Source organism: Atractosteus spatula, chromosome 19 (assembly GCF_055471065.1).
Source record: "Atractosteus spatula isolate fAtrSpa1 chromosome 19, fAtrSpa1.hap1, whole genome shotgun sequence".
Taxonomy (NCBI): Eukaryota; Metazoa; Chordata; class Actinopteri; order Semionotiformes; family Lepisosteidae; genus Atractosteus; species Atractosteus spatula.
Genome location: NC_142724.1, coordinates 7,286,999 through 7,299,287, shown reverse-complemented (window position 1 = coordinate 7,299,287; position 12,289 = coordinate 7,286,999). Strand labels below are relative to the sequence as shown.

General features: G+C 39.9%; 1 protein-coding gene across 2 annotated transcripts in view; it reads right to left on the bottom strand.

The window, feature by feature from the left end:
- sulf2b (sulfatase 2b) overlaps positions 1-12,289 on the bottom strand; it is a 119,769-nt gene that overhangs the window by 48,788 nt on the left and 58,692 nt on the right. The window lies entirely within an intron of this gene.

Below are 12,289 nucleotides of genomic sequence, written 5' to 3'. Positions count from 1 at the left end.
CCACAGCTCTGGCTCTGCAGCCCCAGAAGCAGGAGGGCCTTCTCGGAGAGTTCCAAGTATTGCATTCTTTTTTTTGTAAACGTCGGTCTCCATTGGAAACAGAGGAGAAGCAAGGGTGGTCTGCCGCGTGAAGGAGGAGGGGAGGCCTGGGATATGGCGCTGAGAGTGACCCAGAGGTCAAGCCACTTCACTCTCTCCTGCCTCACCTGCAGCTCAGCTGTGAAACTAATTCATTCATTCCTTACACTTATGTAGCGCTCTTCTGCACTCAAAGCACTTTACAGGTAATGGGGACTCCCCTCCACCATCACCAGTGTGCAGCCCCACCTGGATGATGCGACGGCAGCCATAGTGCACCAGTAAACCCCACAGACCAGCTTTCAGTGGGGAGGAGAACAGAGTGATGAAGATGTGGATTATTAGGATAAGAAGAGGCCATGATTAGTGAAGGCCAGGGGGAAATTTGGCTAGGACGCTGGGGTAACACCCCTAATCTTTTTGAGAAACTACCTGGGATTTTTAATGTCCACGGAGAGTCAGGACATTGGTTTTATGTCTGATCTGAAGGATGGTGCCTTTTTTTTACAGTAGAGTGTTCCTATCACTATACCGGGGCACAAACTACACAGTGAGCACTCCCTACTGGTCTCACTATTACCTCTTCCAGCAGCAACCTAAAGCGATCGGATGTCCCACCCAACCAGATCTGATGATTAGTGGGGTATCTAGCTGCTTTTAGCTCATCTGTAATACATTTTTATTAAAAACATCCCAATAATCCTAATAAAGTGTGCCATTAGTACATCTACATGTGCTGCCAAGCTCTCACCCAAGGGACAAACTATATAAACATGGACTGCTTTTAAAATCAAAATCAGAGTCAGAGGTTGCAGCACCAAGCGAGTTACACAGTCTGAATGCTGCAATGCTATTTAAAATTATCTCAGCTCTTGTTCCAAAGGCTGTGCTGTTGGAAGGATTTTGAACTTCCTCCTGGTTCCTTTCCAGAAGCGCAGCTCCTCTGTGGTGACACATGATCCAGTACTCACCTCTTGTTTGCCAGTGTCAGAAGAGGCCTTGCGAAATGTACTGTACTTTGATATTTTATTACAGTACAGTGCATTTTGCAGACTGCTTAAGCAGCACTTCTCTCTTCTCCGTGCTGTCAAACACAATCAAATATCATGTCCACAACACCTGACAGCATCCCATCAAGACAAAGCTTGGGTACAGAGGCTTTGTAATGGTTCAGATCATTACAAAATCAAAACCTCTTTTTACACTGGTTGTGGAACTAAGGTAATTGGTGAGCCTTCTAATAACATCAAAATGCAACATGTAAAATATTAATAAAACAAAAGAGTTCAGCTTGTTATGTATTTAGGTTTTTGGCGGTGTTGGAGGTGGTAAAACCTTAATTAACACAAATAAAAATAAATTAACATAATGAAAACACCTACTGTACAGGGGCTATGAAACCAGAAACAACACAGGAATGGACAGATATACAATAATAGTTTGAAGTGTCTTACAACACTGAATCATCCATTTTCTAAGATCAAATAGCACATCAAAGTCTAGAATTGAACCCAGGGCACCAATGTTGTGAGGCAGCAATGCTAACTACTGCACCACTGAACTGGCCACACTGAATTATGAGTCTCAAAATATATTAAACACTAATTCTAAGTAGTTTATTGAATAGTCTCAAATAGTGTCTTGTTTGTATGGTGTCCATGACTCTGATGCCATCAACTTATATAAGTGTAAAGATCCTAATACAGCCCTGCCTGGATCAAAATACTAACATGTACTTGATTAATGTACAGTAAACGTCTTTAGATCAGACATTTAAATACTGCGGGATATTGTGTCTGCACAATTTCATGATTATAAACCTTCACCAAATGTATAATTGCCATAATATACTTTTTTTTCTGAGGGAAACCATCATTTCTCAAACAGGACTCCATTATCATTCATCATCAGAATTTTTTCCTTATGAAACTCTCTTAGATAAGGAGCAGAGCTCTTAGTCAAATGAAACACACTCTGTCTCCTTCTAACAATGTTTCCATTTATTTATGAGTATTCAATGTGTCTGCAGCTCAGCTATTTATATCTGCTTTTTTCTGTAGCAAACTACTATGGAATGAGATTGCACAGCTCCTATGTTCTATTGTTTAGTGGGTTACTTTGCAAATGTACAGTATATTTGACTTTTCTGGCTTCTAACTGTGAGCTGAGAGGCCCAAATTTAGCAAGTGGAGTACTAAAACTGATGCTTAATAGAGAAATTGAATCATGTTTAGCTTGCATTAAATATAAAAACAGAAGCAATGCACTAGGAAATAAGCATGTTTAAATTCAAGTACATTACGGTACCAATATGAATAAGAGTTTACAGAATTCTCTTCCTAAGGGGAACATTGTACCAGCTTGAAAAGTTTGTTATAAAAACAGTATAATGTTTACAAATCAACCTTATGGTCAAACATAGGAGGGAAAGCCAAAAAATATAACAAATGCCCTAAAAAATAAGAGACAAGCTGGTAAAATGAAGATGCAAACTTTTTTATGATTTTTAAATGTGCTATCAAAATAAAATGGGAGAAAAACATCAAAAATGCTTCTACGCTGTGTGTGCATTTATCCATGACAGAATAAAAATAACCACATTACCTGCACTAGGCCAGTACTCAGTTTTAATTACACAATTAGCTGGTCCTCCTATTCTTGGAAACCTAGGCAGTCCTTATCATGTGATTTGTATTATTAGTATAACAAGTACTGTTCAGAATTATTATAAACCCAATCTGCTCCTATTTCGAGCTGCAGCGTGATCCACAGTATGGACTCGCTGTGTTCTCCTCCTACACAAATAGTTCACTCAGAATTTATATTTGGAGAATTCTTCCTCACGTTAGGGAAGACTTCAATCTTAATCATTTAAATAATTAAAATAAAAGTCCTGATGACAAAACGTAAACATTCCAAAACATAACCAATACAGTTTTAATTCACAGCAGAGTCCTAAGAACTAGGACTGCATTTGTCCTCTCCTAATTCTTTTATTATTACACAGCAAGAAAGGATGTGGCAAAGATTATGTAGTGTATTGAATGCGCACACAGCTTTAAAAAAGTCTGGTGTGCTCAGTTGTATTAAAGAAAAGACCTGAAGGAGATAAAGTCCAGCTCTACATCAAACCGTTATTCCCTGTGTGATGCTGAAGTAAGAAATGGAAGCTGATTACGAGAAAAGCCATGGATTTAATATGTGATGTTACAAGAAAAGGCAAGCCACTCTGATTCAGTGTTTTCATTGCTGGCATTAATAGGTGTTGTACCCCTGGTGCGTCACTCTCCTTGAGGCCTTGTTTGCTGCAGTGATGGGCTGCCTTTTCTTAGTCCTTGAAAGATTGATGAATCCATTATTTATGGTACCGGGCAATAAATCTTTGAGCTGAGCCCAAAGTGAGCATTTCGCGCTACTTGGCTTCTTACATTACACTGTTATTCATCATGTTTAATCATTCATTTAGCCCTGCTTTCTGCAGCAGGAGTTTGGGGGCCCTTGTACACAGGAAAGCTATTGATTTCCTCCACTGTACCCTTTCAGACCTGGCGGAGGGATTTGCGGGTGGTTAATCACAAGCGACATTCTGGAAGAGGGCAGCAGACCTTTGGAAATGTCAACAAGCTGATAAAGCGCATTATGATAAATTGAGATGAAATGCCAGTGGAGAAATGAAATTATGATAAATGGAGGATTAGTGTGGGACTCCCTCAGACCACAGGATATAAAACAGGTGTCTCTTTTCATTTCTTTGCTTTAACATCGGAGACTGAAGTGGGAGATTGAATTTTGTTATGAAAACCAAAGAAACAAGACAGGAGACATCAACTCTTATCTGTGAGTCCCTGCCTCTTACACGGTTTTACAGCCTCAACGGACAAGACCATATGTTAGATTTTATCTTAACGTTTCCCAAAAGCAGGTTGAGGCTCCACTCGTCCATTGAAAGTTAAGACCTAAAAAGAAGAGGTGAGGGCTAGAGAATTCACTCCAGGATTCCAGTCAGAGCCTGTTAAATTTCACACAGCTATGCTTTTATCATCCATATGAATTTCCGAGGTCTTTCTGTTTATGCCTTGAATTTGAATGGGGGGGTGGGTGGGGGGGATTTAAAGCAAAATCAAACTCAATATGTTTTGGTTCATTGCAACTTTGCAAGTGTAATCACTGTCTAACAGTGACTCTGTCCATAGAGAGTCTCATAGGATGTATGCAATTTTAAGTCACAAATATCTTTTCCAGCTTCAAGCTCTTGTGAGATAGGCACAATCAATGCAACTTTACCCCCAAACTGTAGTTTCGTAGTTGCATGAAAATAGAAAATAAAGCATATAAAATAAAGGTGAAAGTAAATATTAATTTAGAATTTCAGTTTGCAGCCCTAGGGAGTTACAGATAATAAAACTCAGTGATATTTGAAATCAATACTGTTTTAATGTTAACAATACATGTGTGGCAGCCCTAAACTAAGCACAGCTCCCAGGGAGACAGGGTGACTGAATGGCCTGAGAATACAGTGCGAGTACATTATTTTGCTCTGTGCTCTGCCAAACAGCCTATTATGAGCTTCATCTGCAGCCTTTTAAGCCACCTGCCTGGTTAGAGAGCTACAGAAAAGTTGGAACAGAATATGCGTGAGACACACTTGTGAAGAAGTCTGAATTAGTGCACTGTTTTCGAGGCTAAATAACCTCAATTAAATTTTAAATCTATGGCTACAACCATCTTGTACCTGTATACCCTACCCAGACTTGATCCTTTCGCTGCATAGTGTAAAAATCACTTTGTGCAATTCCATGTTTTAAGGAAAATCATCCTTTATCTTAGACAAATCTGCTGTAGGTGCTTGCAAGCACTTAGATGTGCAGGTGCACAGCCTACATGGAGAAACAGGCTCATTCCACAACCGCAGTGGAAAATGACACTTATATAGAAATGCAAAACTGATGCGACTGACACTGTATAAATCATTTGATTAATTAGATTAATTTACATTTCCTTTATTTCTTGCCAGAGAGCCTAAATGGATTACTCAGCAAAAGACTGCTTCTTTTTGCCGACTTGCCCCAGCACAGAAAATCCCGTTTGGTGCTTGGCTAGGGAAGCAGACGTATCATTTTTTATAAATATGATAACAAAGCAAAATGTCTTCACTAGTGCTAAGCATGCTCTGGGGTCCAGAGCAGGTCAGCTTCTTTAATCAAAGTTTTTTTTTCCCTTTATGCCCTGTCTTCCACTTTGTGACCAGATTAGGGAGTTCAAGACCATTGTTTCCTTCAAGCACACAGACTAAAAATAGGATAACAAATAACCTGGTCGAAATCAGACGTGATTAGATGCTCATTTTCAAAAGATTATTTTAAAAGCAATACCTCCTGTGGAATATGTAATTTATGTACAGTGTATTCTTGTAGCAGTATGTTTTAATCTTTTAAATCAAAAACTGCAAAGCACTTAAATATATTTGTTGTGATATTATTTTCCCATTGCTTAATTCAGCATTGCATTTCCCTAAAACAGGCTGCACATCCCTCATGGAATGTATCTTCATCGGTAGAATTTTGAGACCATCACAGTTTTAAGGCGCTTAAAAGTCTATGTGCGCTGAGACTAAACGTACAACAGAAGCAAAGAAGAATGCAATTTAGTAGTTCGGCCAAATACTTATTAATGCAACAAAATGTAATGAAAATTGGAAACAGATTAAACATTGATTGGGGGAAATTCAAGGACAAGGCTCACAAAGACCCCCCTGTTCTCATGAGGAATGAGCCAGGGAGCTGCAGCAGGGGTGAAGATAGGCTGAAGGGAGGGGAGCAAGAAAAGAATGCACAGAAAGGATGCTCAGCAGGTGAAATATCTACAGTATGCTTATGAAAGCGAGATTATAAATCTGACCTCCTCCTGAACTTCTGTCTAAAACACCATTTCAGTTTAGCCAAATCATAATACATAATACACTTTGGAGGGGTGGAAGTGGAAGCCTGAAGATGGAGGGAGAGTCAGGGACCAGCGCCTCACTGATTGGATGTTAATGGTGGAGCTGAGGGAGGGGGGATGGAATGGTCACTGCAGGGCCATGAGCGATAAACTTGCAGAACTCCCTGTGGTAAGTACTAAGCATAAAGCGATACTTCATTGGAAATATACATTAGTGAGGATTGTGCTAGCTGTATACCAAGACAGATACAGGAAAATAAGTTTATCCGAGCTGGAACAGCTCACTCTCCCGAGTGACAGTAACTCTGGGTGATTTTGAACCAACTGTGCAATCGACACAGGAGTGTTATCTAAAGGGAAACATAGGATGTTGGGTCTAAGGGACACCTATTAAACTTTCCTATGGTACCTGCTCTGCATCAAAACAGAAGAGCAGCTGAGGGACGTTTTCCTCCAAAATAAGCTTAGTGATAATTTTTCTGCTGTAAGCAGACTATAATGACACTGCAAAAATACCTCCTCCTGTCCTGGGCATAACACCCTATTAGAATGTCAAGGCAAGTTTTCAAGTAAAACGTGCCACCTAATGAAACCTTTGGCTAATTGCCCATGTTGTAACGACCTCAGGCTGCAAATGCCATCTCCAACAGATTCAGTCTTTCTTCTCTGGCGCTGGAATATTGATATTGTATCCCTTTTCAGATAACTAGCAGGCTTTTAATGACTGTGCCAATTAATAATGCATTGCTGGATCTCCTCTGGCTAATTCTAATTGCTGTAATTTGTGTCTCCCAGCAGAGCTAGGGCTTTATGTGTAATCTATACCATTGACTTGAAATGAGCTGATTATACACACACATAGCCAAACATACACGCACACACATGTACCCACCCTCACACAAATCATCACGCACCCACGCACATGGTGCCCTAACAGATGAGCACCACCTCATGTGTGTGGGGGATGGAGACCAACTGAAAGACAAACAACAAAATAAAGGAAGTTCCCGGGGAGAGGACAGACAGAGTTCCTCATTTTCGTCTGACCCACCCAGGCACCAAGAAACCAGATACATGCCGCAGAATAACCCACAGCTACCAGCTCCACATGGGGCTTCTTTCACGGCACTGAACGTATGACAAATCGGCCCTACTCCTGAACCCCATGACATCAGCCTTAGGGCCAGTCAAGGTAAGTTTACTTTACCCCCATCTCTGAAGGTAAGACAGATGTTGATAACGCCAAAAATAAGTTTACTTACAACTGCACTGCATGACATTACACTAGGGCACAGAGCCTCTCATATATAATGCAGGTCAGGCTAATTTATGCTTAATTCACTTTCCCTTTAAGAAAGGAGAAAGGTACAGTAAGTACATTTTCATCCAAGGATCTCATCCAGCTGTCTCCTTCTTCCAGCTGTTGCTCTTCAACAATGTGGCTGGGTATCTTATTCCACACTCCCACAACATTTTGTGTTAATAACTGCTTCCTGTTCTCAGTTTTAAATGCCCTTTTATGTAGTTTCCATTTGTATCCTCTGTTTTGTGTTTCACTGCTTATGCTGAAGACGAAATCCTTGCATCAGTTTCCCTTGTACTCTTCTCTACTCCAGACTAAAAAAGTACAGCTCTTTCAACCTGTTGGTGTGTAAGACATTCCTTTAAGTCTTTGAATGAAACTGGTTGCTCTACTCTGGACCAATTTCAGAGTAGGAATATAATTTCTAGAACTATACAGAAACAAGAGAGGTCACAAGGAGATGTATTTTCATATGCATAATATCCTAATTCCAGACCTCTGAGCATATATCCTGCTTTATTTTTTATTTATTTCTTCCCTAAATTGTCTTGAATATGTAAATATGTCAACATAAACACCCTCAGTCTTTTACACAAGTAGCCTTTTAGCTTTTGTTTCCCATTTTGTTTCTATAGTTTTTGTTTTTACTATGTGCATGTAAAGTACCTGAAGAGAAACAGAAGAAAAGAACTCCTGAGTGCTCTTGTTCCATCAGCCAAATACATTTTTATCACTGTTATGTTCTCTATTTGTGTTCTTAACGGCGGTCATTAATCAGCTGCTTAATGATGAACGTACACTTTATTAACACAGTGCTCTATAACTCTTACTACACCAACTCTGTAACTGCCTAACCAATTGTCCCTCAATCTACTACTCTCTCTATATATACACTATTTACATATTCATGTACAGCATCATCTGTACAGTATGGCAACCCATAAGGAACACACTCTACCAATATCCTTACTATCACCTTCAAAGATTTAAGCAGAATGACTTCTGAATGAATCAGGGAACTCTTAACTTTATACACCTTTGTGCTCTGGTCTTCTTTCAGCTCCCAAAGCAAGGATCTGAACACGGAGAGATCGAGCTTCCCTTTCTGTCGCTCCAAGACTGTGGGATGATCTCTGAGCACATATCAGATCAACAAGACACTTCACGCTTTTAAAAACCTGTCTGACAACTCTATTAAATGCATAGTATTAATTATTTCATACGTGTTTCGCAAAAATCAAGTTTTAGAAAAATAGATTATTATAATAAATTACTAAAATACCTTACTATATTAACACCTGAAGTCAGTTTTACATACAGCTTTTTTACCAGCTGAAACGATACTAAGACCCATCATGGCAAAAAACATCACCTCCAAATATAGCATCTGAAGATTTATGGTGAGACGGCAAGACTGGGGTCTATTCGCCTGAGTCAGTCGTAATAACAGATCATATTACTTCCCATGATGCACTTTTACTATTTACACTGCTCTTGAACAGCAGAAACAAGAGTCCCCTTGCTTTATGAGATAGGAGCCTCACCTCTAGTTTGCCTATAAAAACAGAGTGAGCCGTTAAAGTGATTGTAGGTGCTCTATTCACAGCAGCCGGGCGAGGGACGGAGGTACAATTAGCAGGAACACAATATTCTCTGTGGTTTACAATGTATCAGTCATTGTCCATCCTACAGGCGCCTGCTAATAAACTTCTGAAACTGTGCGCAGGTCTAAGCAGTCCCTGGTGAGCCATTCCTCAAACTGTGCCCTTCGTTTCCGGCCCAAAACACTTCATAAATCTGCGGGCACCTCCCATTAACAACAAGCTTTCTCACAGCGCTCCGGCGAAAAGGACTGTCATAAATCCAAGACCTTGGCTCTCCTGAAACACCGCCTGTGCTACACAGTTACCTCATCAAGGCTGCCTGTCATTACTTCAAAGCAGATGTGCAGGCAGGCTCGTTTCTCTCCCTATGCTGATGAAGCAACCAGGAGGCACAAAATAAATAGGTGTGCTGGGAGGCTTTGCTTAGGAGGGTGTAAAAGATGCTAAATCATTGATATTTCAGGACAGTTGGGCTTTTTCATGCAGGAGGCAGCTATGTAAAAATGATCAATTTTCCTTACCAAAATGGTTTACTCAACAGAAGTGTATTGCGACACAATGGAAATTGTTTCACAGGGGCATCAATCAAATATGCCAAGGCTGAACAGTTTTTTTATCATAAATTCTAGTGCCATTTCAGAGTGCTGCCATTAGCCAAAACACTCTCTTGGATTGGAGATTGAGGCCTGGAGTCCAGACTTCACCAGATCGAGTCCGAGCTACTGTCTGTTATTACCTGACCGTGACTTGACTGGGTCCACCAAGCAACAGCAGTGGCTGTGGCTAGTTTTGAATTGGCCAGGGAATCTCCAGTTTACTGTGACTTCTGTGCAGTGACATCTGTAATCTGCTGGACATCTGTGAGCCAGCAGTGCTGCCAGTGTGAGCTGCATTACTCCACCAGTACATGCTAACTCTGCTGTAGACGCTGTTTTCTGAGAGAATTAATGCACAATCCCCCCTCTTCAGCTTATACAAAGACCACGAGTTAAAAGTGGTGTGTTATAAAAACAGGCACTTCTAATTTATTCCGAATACATTAAAATAAAATGGGAACTTTGTCACCTTTATCTTTATTTGATTGCAAAATTTAAAAATTCACATACTGTAATCATTTAATTTTGCAATGGCAAATAATGCGACCACAGACCTTTCCAAAACAGCATTAAGAACACGTGCCATTGTAGAACTTTGTAACACTTTGTCATTGTTACAAAGATGGCTTCACTGCTTGCCTTTTTGTGTCATTTCTTGGAAAAAAGTTTACTGCATAAGAGTTTTTAAATTCAGTTCATTTGAATACAGTGTCATTATGACTTCTGGCCCTTTTTTTTTTAAAAGCTGCTTTGACGCTGTCCCTGAGCTCCTCTTCAGCATGAAAAGCAGCAGGCTGTAGAAAGCTCATTAGAGAAAATGCAAAGTAGTTGTCCTAGAAGTGTCCAGCTTTATTAACTCCTTTCAGTATTCTACAGTTTAGATAAAGTTTCATTTTTATAGGGCTCGTAAATTAAAAAAAAAACATGTGACAGGCACTCATTTCCTCTTCTTCTGTAACCCACCTGATCTTAATTTAGCCATCACTCAGTTTAAATCGAGTTTCTTTTGAATAATTGCTCAAGCTATGACCACACAGCCCTCGACCTACATGCAGGGGAAATTCTATTTCCCACAACAGAGGGTGTTAGTTGTCCTTTAGAGAAACTTTAGGTACTAGGTACTAGGTCAACAGTACCTTCTTTAAGTTCCTTTATTGAAAATGCATACAGGGACATGCATTATGACAGCTCTGCATACATTATAGTTGTCCATATATTTTCTGTAGAAAAACTTAATGAAGAGAAAGTTATCTCCTGGCTAACCACAAAATATTTTCAAAAAGTATGCAGGTGCTAGACTTTAAATTCAATTAGCAGATTTGAAACTATTAACTGTTACAGGACTATAAGATGTCTGAAAATTATCTACAGTATGTGAAACACATTTTACTGTGTGTTGTGAGGTGCTGCTGAATTCCAATTGCTCTTATTTTTTCTTATAGAAAAGAAATCACTGAACTCCACACAACTACACGCTACACGGGAACTTGCAACACTCTACAGACCCTTTCCTATCTAACCCACGGTTACTTCAGCAGGTTATCTGTATTAATCTTTCAAATCAGATGGACAGCATAACTAGTAGATATGCTATTAGCATTAGTTGCATCCTGAGACCAACAGGAATTACACTTAGAACATAACAAAACCTACAAACAAGAGGAGGGCATTCAGCTCCAATTAAACTAGTGGGTAGTTAGAGGCTAAATTATCCTAGGATCATATCCAGGACTTTCTTGAAAGAAAGCTAGATAATGGTTTCAACAGCACAGCTAGATGGCTTGTTCCATAACCCCCAACCCTTTGGGTCACGAAGTGCCTCCTGTTTTTGGATTTCTGAGTTCTGGTTCATTTTTCACTGTTCATTAGGAATATGGCTGAGTAGCTTGTTACATATTCTCTCGCTTAAATTAAACAGTACAGTTTCTCTTCTCTTGGGAGTTGTGATGTGCTGCCTGCAAGCTATAGGTTTTACTATTAGCACTACAGCCACAGATACATTCACCAAATATAAGGTGAGCAAAACCTGAATGATAATGGCTAGCCTTGCTCTTCCCTGTGCATGCTTCACACATCAATGGATCAAGTCATACTTCCACAGAGTCATGACGATAAAATGGATAGTGAATGCAGTAGCTCCATCACCTAGACCTCAGCTCTAACTTCACAATAACTGTGCCTCCTTTTTTTTTGCATTACATGATGCTTTGTAAATCTTATGGAGTTATGCCTCTCTCACAGGCAGCCAGGCAGTGGACTGTTTAATGCATTTCTTTACGATATAATGAGCTGCATTTAATGCATGCTGACAAAGGAAAGATTTTATTTTGTACTCGGCTGTTGCCAAATAAATTAAATGAGCTTGAATGTGTTGGCAGCCTCTTCACCCAGTCGGCTAAATTAAATGAATAACAGGAGATAGTTGAAAAAGTGCTGTATGGAGCATGCTTTACCAGTCACAGGAACTTTCATCGGCCTTTTCTGATTTCTTACAATGATGTGGAGGTGAAAGCCATGGTTGTCTAGGAAAGTTTTCATTCTTAATAAAATAACGGGGTTGGCTCATTGTGCGAAGCAAACTACTATATGATTCAATGTTTCAGATTCGGATTAGATGCAAGGAAGACCGTTTAGCTGCTAAAGTAGCTGGGGAAACTGAGCAATGGGCTTTTTCTCTAGCCCTAAGAAGATCTGCAGTGTGACTGTGCTCTGAACTGGCAATCCCCCAACAACTGGCTCCCAGTCTACAACTCAGATACCTTGGCTCT